Below are 10,986 nucleotides of genomic sequence, written 5' to 3' on the forward strand. Positions count from 1 at the left end.
AGGGTCATTTCCAGGCTCCAGTAAAGCAGAGGCATTGGATCTTCTTGTTACTCTGGGGATTTAGATGAATAACTGGTGGAACCTGAGTGCCTTAATCTTCCCCTATCGGAAAAGAACTTTTCCCTTTGCAGTTGAAGAGAGCCTGACTAAAGCTTACTGATGACTGGGATTAGCAATGTCCATTAGTAATTTTTCAAGTTACTTGAGCAAGAAAAAAAATAGTGACTGCAGAAGCCAAGACTCAGAACCATCAGCTGATGTTGGTCACTTACTTTGACAGGCATAATTCAGATTCAATTTATTTATGGTTAAATTCCCACAGCACTGTAAGCAGATAACTCTGGGCTGAGGGTATGGGCTGAGGAGTAAGGAAAAAAAAAATCTACTTTCCTTTTGGTGTACTTTTACCTCTTCCTCATTTTTTTGACCCTGGTATCTCTTTCCACTTTAAAATCCAGGTTCACAAAATGGGCCAGGTGCGGTGGCTCACGACTGTAATCCCAGCACTTTGGGAGGATGAGACGGGCAGATCACTTGAGGTCAGGAGTTTGAGACCAGCCTGGTCAACATGGGGAAAGCCCATTTCTACTAAAAATACAATAATTAGCCAGGTGTGGTGGCGAGTGCCTGTGATTCCAGCTACTCAGGAGGGTGAGGTAGGAGAATCGCTTGAACCCGAGGGGCAGAAGATTCAGTGAGCCGAGACGGCATTGCTGTACTCCAGCCTGGGTGACAGAGCAAGACTCCGTCTTAAAAACAAACAAACAAGACAGATTAGCAGAATGGTTGATCCTAGGACTACATGAAATTGCAAAGTATCCTATCTTGTGTTCACTTCTACCATTTTACTTTTATTGAGAGTGAGGGGGAGAATGTCACAGAATACAAACACCAGCATTATAATCTTCCTTTGGGAAGATCCATGTGTACTCAAATGATTTTCCCAATGCTCTAAATATTTTAAAACTTCTTTTTTTTTTTTTTTTTTTTTTTCGTTTGAGATGGAGTCTCCCTCTGTCACCCAGGCTGGAGTGCAGTGGCGCGATCTCAGCTCACTGCAAGCTCTGCCTCCCGGATTCACACCATTCTCCTGCCTCAGCCTCCCGAGTAGCTGGGACTACAGGTGCCCACCACCACGCCTGGCTAATTTTTTGTATTTTTAGTAGAGACAGGGTTTCACCATGTTAGCCGGGATGGTCTCGACCTCCTGACCTCGTGATCTGCCCGCCTCGGCTTCCCAAAGTGCTGGGATTACAGGTGTGAGCCACTGCGCCTGGCCTAGAACTTCTTTTGAAAAAAAATGTAGCACCAGTTTGTAAAATGAAAAATAGCAAAAATGTCCATTTCAATAAACTTGTGGTGGAATATTTGCAAAGAAGCTTAGCAAAATCACCAGTATAGAAGAGGCACGTAAATGATCCTGTTGAAATTCCTGCAGCAGGTCAAAGTGAACTCCCTTTATTCCAGTCTCTGTCCACGTCTCTCTGGTTGTGGATTTTCCTGTAACTGACCCTTATCAATGAAAAACTGGATCTGCTTCAGACTGAAATCCTAGCATCACAGAGATTGCTCAGTTCAGCTCTCTCTTAATATAAACAAACAGCTTGCCTCCCTGTTTTCCACTCTCTTTGTACAGTCACGAGGCCATGCCGAGATGGGATTAGATGTGCAAGAGATTTAATGGAAGTAATGCCTGTGAAGGGTAAAGGGAGGAAGAGCAGGAGTACATTCAGACCTCGGGGAGCCTGACACCTGGGAAAGGCGTGGGAAGGAAGGATTGGGTAGGAAGGGACTCTGGCCTGCAGCTCAGTTCTGAGCAAGTCTCGGCCAGACCAGTGGGGTCACCAAGCACACTCTTCAGTTAGAGGATGCAGGGAAAGGGAGGAGTGGGCCGACTCTGGACTGCCACCCTGCCCTGTCCTCACCTGGGGACAGCTGGGGAGAGTGTGAAGGACCCAAGGGAGGTTCTGGGCTGTCAGTCAAGGATGCCAGACCCCCGGGTGCCTGCATTGTGATTCTCCCCTGGGCTGGCTGTGACCCCCACGCTGCATCACCCCCCACCTCTACCCCACCAATGCTGCGGCAGGTTCTCAGGGAGGAGACCCTGGTGGCCACCGCCATGGCTGTGGTGGCATCTTGGAGACAACCACCCAGAATTCTGCGTGCCTCACTTCCTCCTCCAACCTCATTCCCCGATGCTCCTCAGCAGTACTTCCCCCGAAGGTCAGGCAGGCTGGCCTCTCTAGCCTCTATTGATGTATAGGTTAAATTGTGTTCCCTAAAAAAGCATGTTGAAGCCCTACCCCCAGGACCTGTGAATGCGACCTTATTTAGAATAAGGTCTTGGAGATGTGATCATGTAAGAGGAGGTCACACTTAATGAGGGTGAACTCGAATCCAATAGTCCTTAGAAGAAGGAAAAACAGACACAGACAGAAATTCACGGGGAGAAGCTTGTGCGATGACAGAGGTGGAGATTGAAGTGATGCTCTGTAAGCCAAGGGACGCCAGGGGCTGCCCGCAGCACCAGGAGCTGGAGGAGGTGGAAAGAACCCTCCCATGGAGCCTTCGGAGGGAGCGCGGCCCAGCCCACACATTGACTGCAGACTTCGGCCTCCAGAACTATGAGAAAAAGTTCTGTTGTTTTAAGCCACCTGGTTTGCAGTGCTTCGTTACCCAGGCCTTTCTTAGCTGCCCTCTGTGCCTTTGTCCGGGCCCCCTCCTGCCTGGAACACCCTCTCTTCTCTCCCGCATCACCCCGGCATCTGTCTCCTTCCAGGCCCCACCTGGAAGCCCCCACAAGGGCTCAAGCCCTCCCCGATCCCCTGCCCTCTCTGCTCCTCCGTCCTCCCCGTTCCTCTACCCTCCTGGCTCCTCTGCCCTCCCTGCTCCTCCATCATCCCAACTCCTCTCTCCTCCCCGCTCCTCTCTCCTCCCCACTCCTCTGCCCTCCCTGCTCCTCCATCCTCCCCACTCATTCTCCCTCCTGCTCTTCTGTCCTCCCCACTCCTCCATCCTCCTGCTCCTTCGTCCTCCCTGCTCCTCCGCCCTCTCTGCTCCTCCGTCGTCCCTGCTCCTCCGTCCTCCCCGCTCCTCTGCCCTCCCCGCTCCTCTGCCCTCCCCGCTCCTTTGCCTTGCTGTGTGCCCACCACTGTCATGGGCTGTGCCACACCCTTCAGGTTACGCTTAATTATACACTGCCTCGCCCCATTTATTTTCCTCTCTCACCTGGCTCTATAAGAGGCTTTTAGGCAACGACTCCTCCTATTCTTTGCCGAGAGGTTTGTTTCTGTTATAACTTTTCAAGACTGACTCGATTGTTTATTTTTGGAGCCAACTAGTCTCAGACCTCAGACCTCAGCACACACAACAGGCCTCAACATGTTTTGAGGGCCTGCCGGAGAAGCTCCCAGGCCTCAGCGGGGCAGGTCCTACAGAAACCCAGCTATCTGAGAGCAGCCTCTGTCCATGCTCTGACACTGGTCAGACCACACCTGTGCAACACTCACTCCCGGTCCCAGGGGACATTTGGTCTTTTAGGACTGACTACCTTATTTGACCAGTCATGGTCTCACACAGACTAAAGCAAAAGGTATGAATGGTGGGATTTGGGCAGAATCCCAGAGTTAAACCCCCTAAAGCGTCAAACTCCAGAAAAAAAATTCCAGATCTTGCCACATGACAGTTATGCACAGAAAGGGGACATGAGGACCCATTCCAAATGTGAATCAGAGGTAATTTGCATTCAGCATTTCAGCAGCCACATTTAGTCCCCGTAAGCTCAATTAAGGCAGACAGTAGCTCATCTCCAATCATGGCCAGTGCATCACCAGGCTCTCATGACACACCGTGTAAGCTGGCAGAATGGCTTTAGAGGGAGCTGTGGGATGTGATGAGCCTGCCTGGGCCCAGCTGTGCTCTCCCGGCGCCAGGTGTCTATGTGCCCGGCCTCTGGGAGGGCTCTGGAGGGCTCCTTCTGACCTGTGACTTAGAAACTGAGGGTGCAGCATCACTCTCCTTGCTACAGGATCCCAGAGGAGCCTTGGGGACTCTCTGCTGTCATCCCCACCCCCACCCCCACCCCTCACTTTTCATTGAGGAAGATACTGAGTCCAGAGATGAAGAATGACTCATTCAAAGTCAGAGGGCCACAGAGAGCCGCGCTGAGCCACTACTCACAACATAAGCGGCTTCTGCTAGACAGACACCCTGCATGAAGCCTCTCCCCAAAGCCAGGTGGGTTCTGGGCTCCAGTCACCCACCAGCCCCAGCACGACTGTGTGCCTGCCTTGGCTTCCTCAACCACACAGTCAGCACCCAGGGCACACAGTCCTTTATTTTTTTATTTTTTAATTTTTTTTGAGACGGAGTCTTGCTCTGTCACCCAGGATAGAGTGCAGTGGCACAATCTTGGCTCACTGCAACCTCTGCCTCCTGAGTTCAAGCGATTCTCCTGCCTCAGCCTCCCGAGTAGCTGGGATTACAGGTGTGCATCACCACACCCGGCTAATTTTTATATTTTCAGTAGAAATGGGGTTTCTCACCATGTTGGTCAGGCCGGTCTCAAACTCCTGACCTTGTGATCCACCCACCTCAGCCTCCCAAAGTGCTGGGATTACAGGCGTGAGCCACCGCGCCCTGCTTTAGTCCTTTATTTTAAGCCTTGAAGGAGGAGGCCCATGAGGCAGCATCCTTATGATCACTGTCATATCCCACAAATCACAGGAGCCCTCAGAAGGAAGGAACCAAGTTCCTTCATGAGGATATCAGCTTGGCTTTGTCATGCCTGCTGGGACGAGCATTTCAGAGAGCCACAGGGCAGGAGGAAAGTCCGGCCGGAGCAGAGGGAGGTGAGGGAGGACCAGCGAGGAGGCTCAGCCCCAGGTATCTGGGTCCCATGTGATCCTTATGGTCACAGAAGCTACAGCAGATGTCACAACTCCAGTCAGGGGGCCCCAAGGCAGCTTCTCCCTGGATAGTTCCTTTGCCTTCTTATGCAGCAAAGGAGTCTTTGGGACTCCTTAGGAAGGGACAGCCCCCAACTTCAGGCACACCCACCACTGAGTTTGCTGGGGGGGTCCTGAAGGCAGGCTTCTGTGTCCCTCCCGTCTGTTGGTAATGGGGTGCTTGGGTGCCCCTTTTCCAGGAAGCTGCTCATTACTAGCCCAGAGGTAGGAAAGGCCCACACCCCTCTTTACTTCACCATGAGTGGGCTTCAGCGGCAGAGTGAGAACACCCAGACTCTCAGGGGCTGTTCCCAGGGCCACCTGGAAGGAGTGTCTTAGTGTGTTTGTGTTGCTATAAAGGAACACCTGAGGCTGAGTGACTTAGAGAGAAAAGAGGTTTATGTGGCTCACAGTTCCGCAGGCTGTACCCAAAGCATGGAGCCAGCATCCGCTTCTGGTGAGGCCTCAGGCTGCTTCCTCTCATGGAGAAAGGCGAAAGGAGGCTAGTGTGTGCAGAGCTCACAGGGCGACAGTGAGAGCGAGGGAGGGGGGAGGTGGGGCTGGAAAGGGAGCGAGGGAGCTGGGAGGTGGTGCGGGCTCCTTTTCACAGTCAGTTCTCATGGGAGCTAAGAGTGAGCACACACTCACTCCCTCGCAAAGGGCACTGAGCCACCCAGGAGGGATCCGCCCCCACCATCCAGACACCTCCCACCAGACTCCACCTCCAGCCCTAGGGATCACATTCCAACAGGAGATTGGGAGGGGACAAATATCCAAACAGTATCACCGCCTCCCACCCGGACAAAGCTGTGCCCTAGACGGTACCTGAAACCTGCCATATTCTAAAACACAGAAAAAATAATCAGGGTTGATCTAGAGAAAGATACTGCAAACGTAGCGTGCTGTCTTCAGTCGGATCAATGCACACCCTCCACCTCAGCAAGTCTGAGGTGCATGCACAGGGCGTCTCTCCCGCCGCCTCCAGCTCAGTCGTCTAATCGTGTTTCTCACCCTTGTTTGAATGACTCTATTATATCTGTGCCTTGCACTGTAGGTGATCTCACATATTTTTCTTCTAAGTAGGAGAGATACAAATCATGCATTTTATTCATAACTGTGCAGTTAAGATCAGAATCAGACAGTTCAAAATGGCCGAGGATTCTAGAGGAAAAACACTGCTGGTGAAGCAGGCTGATGTGTTCAACTTGCTTTTGACCTGGTCTGGGTTTTGATAGTCTCCTCACTCACGCAAAGACAGATGCTCATTATGTAGTTCATTATTCAGCCGAGAGGCATTTATCGACTATAATCTCCATGTGGCCAGCACATAAGTGGCACTTTTTTTGGAGGACACAAATAGAAAATACTGGTCCCAAACGCTCAGAGAGGGGAGAACACGGCTCCTTTCCATCAAACACGAACACTCCGGCCCTAACTCATTGGTCCTTATAGCTGTAATCCCAGCACTTTGAGAGGCCAAAGCAGGCAGATCTCTTGAGCCCAGGAGTTTGAGACCAGCCTGGAGAACATAGTGAGACCCTGTCTCTGAAAAAATAATAACAAAAAAAAATCCACCTCTGATCTTTAATGCATTTTCGGTGGTAGGTGTTGTCGCTACTTCACAGATGAAGAAATGGAGACTCAGGGAGATTAAACGGCATGCTAGAGATCCCACAGCAGTAAATGGCAGCGCCAAGACCTCACTGCTCTGTGGACCCCAAAGAAGCCGCCCAGCAGGGGAGCCAGGCAGAGTCATCCCACTTTAGATGACTAATCCCAAGCCTAAGTGGCCCCTACGTTGCCGAGGACACAGTAGACTCCCCAGGACCTGCTCCCCCAGATGGCCACCTTGCTGCCTGAAAAAGGAATCCTGATCCAGATCGCAAGAGAGGGATCCTGGGTCTTGGGCAGGAAAGAATTCAAGGTGAGAATTCAGAGTGCAGTGAGAAGAGAGAATTTGTTGAAAGCTGCTCAGATACAGAGTAAGGGGTCCTCAGAAAGCACAAGGAGGAATGTGCCATCTTGGTTTAAAACTCTTCTTACCCAGGGGTCTTATCTATGAAAAAGCTAAGTTATGTCCACGTGCGGGTGGGCGGACAGCGTGAAAAAGTTTATTACTTTGTTGATTTAGATAAAGTTATCCTTGGCATTTTAGTGCATAAGTCCATCAAAGCATGACTATAACTATCTCAAAAACATATATTGTTGGTCTGGGCATGGTGGCTTATGCCCAGCACTTTGGGAGGGCGAGGCAGGCAGATCACTTGAGGCCAAGAGTTCGAGACCAGCCTGGCCAACATGGCGAAATCTCGTCTCTACTAAAAATACAAAAATTAGTCAGGTGTGATGGCAGGCACCTGCAATCCCAGGTACTCAGGAGGCTGAGGCATGAGAATCGCTTGAACCCAGGAGGCGGAGCTTGCAGTGAGCTGAGATCATACAACTGCACTCTAGCCTGGGCGACAGAGCGAGACTCCATCTCAGGAAAAAAAAAAAAAAAAAAAAAAGCATGTATTGTTATGTTATATCTGTGCATCTGGGCATTTTGTTGTGACAGGAGTCTGTCCTTGCAGGCATTTTTAAGCTGCTTCCTTAACCATAAACGCTTTACAACCACGGGTCATGACTGACAAGGAATGTGCCTTACTAGTTTTAAGATGCAGATTGATTTGTAGAATGATGTCATCCTGGCTCTCTGATGCTGCTGTTTCCCTAACAACCTCCAACTCCTCCCTTCCCTCACTGCCAGCTGGTAACCTTTGGTCCTATGTCTCTGACAAAAGGGACAACCAGAAGGGACCGTTCTCCAGGCCCCATGGCACATGTCCCCTGTCAAGCAGCAACATGTACAGGCTCTGCTTCTCTCCCACTGACAGAGGCAAACCATCCAAGCTCCCTTGAAAGACCCCCTTTTCTTTTCACTGGACGCCACCCCCTCTCCCTTAGTCAAGAAATTATTCCTGTGCTTGCCTGCTCCACCCATCCTTTTTTTCTCTAAGGCACTGGTTCTTCATCTTGGCTACATGTCACAACCATGGCAGGTTGTGTCAGGGGAGCTTTTAACAATACGGATGGAGGCCCTGTCTACAAAGATGCTGACTTCCTTAGCCTGGAGTTCCACCCAGGCTTTGGGAGACTTCAGACTTCCCAGGTGGTTCTGGTGGGCAGCCCCAGGCAGGAGGACCCCTCCTAGATCCTTCTCAGCAGCCGTGATGCCCTACATGCTTTCCTGTCTCACCCCCCAAAATTCCGTCCTGGCCCCCATCCCCCTCCAGGTACTGCCCCCTTTCTCTGTTCCCTTTACAACAACACTCTTACAAAGTGCTCTCTAGCCTTACAGTCTCTTGGGGGTTTTTTCCTGATTTTTTTTTTAGTGGAGTCTCGCTCTGTCACCCAGGTAGTAGTGCAGTGGTGCAATCTCTGCTCACTGCAACCTCCACCAACTGGGTTCAAGTGATTCTCCTGCCTCAGCCTCCAGAGTAGGTGGGATTATAGGTGCCCACCACCATGCCCAGCTAATTTTTTTGTATTTTTAGGAGAGACAGGGTTTCACCACGTTGGCCAGTCTGCCAGGCTAGTCTCGAACTAATGGACTCAAGTGAGCTGCCTGCTGTGGCCTCTCTGGGATTACCGGCATGAGCCACCATGCCCAGCCTCCTGATTTTTCTCTAGCCCTCCTCCAATAGGACTTTCTTATCAATGCTCCATTGGAAGGCTCTGACCATCTTATCACTAAATCTGCTGGCTGGTCCTTGACCCTCATCCTACACACCTCCCAGCACCTCCCAGCAGTGCCAATGGGTGGTCTCTCCCTCTTCCCTGAAGCCCTTTCTGTCCTCGCTTCCTGACGCCACGCTGTGGTTTTCCTTCTCCATCACTGGCTCACCTGCTTGTTCCTCCTGACCGACCAGTGATGGTGGCTCCAGGGTCCATCCTGGGACCTCTTGTCATTCGCTTGGTGCACTCATCCCATCTTGTGGCTTCATAGATCACCTCGTCAGTGATGACTCCCAAGAGGTCCACGGACTAGATCCCTCCATGAACTCCAGACCCGTATCTCCAAACACCTCCTTGACCCCTCCCCTTGGGTGTCTCATAAACATCCCGGACTGGAACTCGGGACTCCCACCACACCTCCAGCTGGTCCTACCCTCCACTTCCCCTCTCTCATGACCTTGCCAGCCTTTCGGGGACTCAGGCTATGGCGGAGTTGCCCTGGTACGTTCTTTCCTCATACCCATTTCATTCCTTCTTCATGCCCACTTCCAATCCATCACCAAACAGGTGGTCCTACCATCAAAGCACAGCCAGAGGCCACTTGTCACCACCCCACCTGTGCCAGCGTGGTCCAAACTGGATCATTTGTCAGGTGGCAACAGGTTTCTACTTCCACCCCCGCCCCTGCTGTGATCTATTCTCAAAGCAACGGAGTGATCTTCTGTCAGAAACCCTCTGAAGACTTCTTGCTCACATAAAAGCCAGTGTCCCCGCAATGCCCCACATGGTCTTAAGGATCTGCCCTCCTCTCCTCTCCGAGCTTGTCTCCCCCAACTCAGCCCCTCCTTCCCTCCACTCCAGAAGCTGTCACTCCAACACGCCAGGCTCCCTCCTACCTCGGGGACTTTGCGCTGACTGGCCTCTCTGCCTGGAACGTCCTTTTTTCTAGACACTCAGATGACTCACCTTCTTCCCTGCAGTTCTCCACTCACAGGTCTCCTCTCTGTGAATCCTTCCTGGACCCCTCTTTAAAATAGAAATCCCAGTGCTCCCTGTGGCCGCACATACACTACAATTGGAACAATACGGAGAAGATGAGCACAGCCGCTGTGCACGGATGACACACGGATTCGTGGTGTTCAAAAAATAGATGCATAAATAATGGAAACCCCCTTTCCTGACACTCCCTACCTAGCCTTTGCTTATTTTTCTCCTTGGCATGTTTCACCTTCTAACGCACTACCTACCTTACCTATATACCATGTCTACTGTCTGCTCCACACAAGGTTTTAAGCCCCATGAGGACAGAGACATTTGTCTGTTTTGTTCAGGCTCCAGAACCCAGTACAGTTGCCTGGCACTTAGTGGGCGGTCAATCGATGTTGAGTGAGTGAGTGAGTGAATGAATGAATGAATGAATGAATATGGCACAGGCCAAGAGCTGTGGGGCATCATGGAGGAAGCCGGAAGGCATGCGTTCCCCATTGAGAGTGCTTCACCAAGGAGGCTTGAGCTGAGCCTTGCAGGACGAGTAAGGTTCAGTGAAATCATAATAACGGTTGGGAAAACTACTAGGGTGAGACTTGTGAAATCTTAGGCACTGCTTCCTCAGGGCTCCACTCTCAGGGAGAGGAAGGGGCAAGCCCTGGAGAAGCCAAGCGCAAGGTGGGGTCAGGAAGTTGGCAGTTGAAACAGGACTCTTGGTGCACTGGGGTTTGAAATGGAGCTCCGAGGACGTCCAGGGAATACCGCAAATCATTAGGTCCCTGTCATAAGCTGCCTTTGGCAACAAAATATCTTCCCTTGGCCCCAGTCAAGAAAAGAAAGTGATTCACATTGAGCGATAGGAATCACGTCGGCCTGAAGTGCCTTCTCTTGGCTATGCCTGTCTTCCAAGGAAATCTCTTGCAGGGGAAGAAAGGAAAAGCGTGCGGACCAGTCGTCAATGATTGGGCAATGACTCTCAATTCCAGTCAAGCCCTGGGAATTAGGCATTGCCATGACGACTGCTGCACTCCAGACGAAGCTGCTTTTAACTCCATCAGAGGCAGACGCACTCTGTGCACTTTTCAACCTCAGTCTGAAATGCTGAAACCACAAGCTTCGGTCTCAGGATCCCACGTAGAAAGCCAGAACTCCACCTTCAGGAAAGGGAGGACTCAGGGGCACATTCCCACCCTGCTCAAAAACCCTCTCCAGAGCACTGCTTCCATGACTCCAGCGCTCCCACCCTCCTGCCTGCCATCGGTTCCCTCGCGCCCACACCCACCTCGCTTTTGCCAAATGTATGTGCTCATCCCTTTCTGAATGCACTGGGAAGGAG

The 10,986-nt window shown here is 51.4% G+C and overlaps 1 non-coding gene across 1 annotated transcript; it reads left to right on the top strand.

Moving 5' to 3' along the window:
- The first annotated feature begins 9,708 nt into the window (after nt 1-9,708).
- On the top strand, nt 9,709-9,815 carry LOC115898439. Its single transcript, XR_004058173.1, has one exon. It is a non-coding gene; the product is annotated as a U6 spliceosomal RNA (small nuclear RNA).
- The last annotated feature ends 1,171 nt before the right edge of the window (nt 9,816-10,986 follow it).

This window comes from Rhinopithecus roxellana, chromosome 6 (genome assembly GCF_007565055.1).
Source record: "Rhinopithecus roxellana isolate Shanxi Qingling chromosome 6, ASM756505v1, whole genome shotgun sequence".
Classification (NCBI taxonomy): Eukaryota; Metazoa; Chordata; class Mammalia; order Primates; family Cercopithecidae; genus Rhinopithecus; species Rhinopithecus roxellana.